The following is a 751-nucleotide window of genomic DNA, read 5'->3' as shown; positions in this document are numbered from 1 at the left end:
TGTGTGTGTGTGTGTGTGTGTGCGTGCGTGCGTAGAAGTGTGAAGTGAAGTGGTTGACCTATAGCTTCCAGTGGCTTGTTTGAGGTTTAACTACACTCTTATCTTTTGCAAGTTGCACCTGTTTTTGGCTGAGACAATCATACAGTATTCCCTTCTGATTTGATTCACTCATTCAATTATCAAAATTAAAATGTAAGCTTGCTGGAAATGAAATTAAAAAAAGAAAGTTAACATTACTCACAGTATATCTTTGTTGGGTAACCAAATTATTTGATGGGCTTCTACACTTCGATGTCTAGACTAGGCTCAGAAATCACAGGTAACATCCCTTTCTTGCTCCTTTTTATTTTATCAACGTTTTTATTATTATATGGTCTTGTAAAAAGTTAATAAAATTAATCTCTAAATATTTTTAGATAAAGACCAAAGCAAATTCTCTTAAATGAAGGTATCTTGTATTAGTGTATTGTTTTTTCAGATGTAAATATGCCCACTTTCATACATATGAATATACTTTTATTTTTCATAAAAGTAATGTTTAGTACCCTAATGAGTGGACATAATCTTGTTAGCCAAAATGTGAAACCTTGTATGTCCCTATAGAAAACATTGATAGGACATTTACAACAATATATGTATAGTGTAAAAATACTTTAAAAGTGGCTTCCCCAACAATGGTTTGTACATACAGTATGGGAGTGTGTGTGCGTGTGTGTGTGTGTGTGTGTGTGTGTGTGTGTGTGTGTGTGTG

This window comes from Etheostoma spectabile, chromosome 17, assembly GCF_008692095.1.
Source record: "Etheostoma spectabile isolate EspeVRDwgs_2016 chromosome 17, UIUC_Espe_1.0, whole genome shotgun sequence".
Classification (NCBI taxonomy): Eukaryota; Metazoa; Chordata; class Actinopteri; order Perciformes; family Percidae; genus Etheostoma; species Etheostoma spectabile.
Note: the sequence above shows the minus strand (reverse complement) of the source record.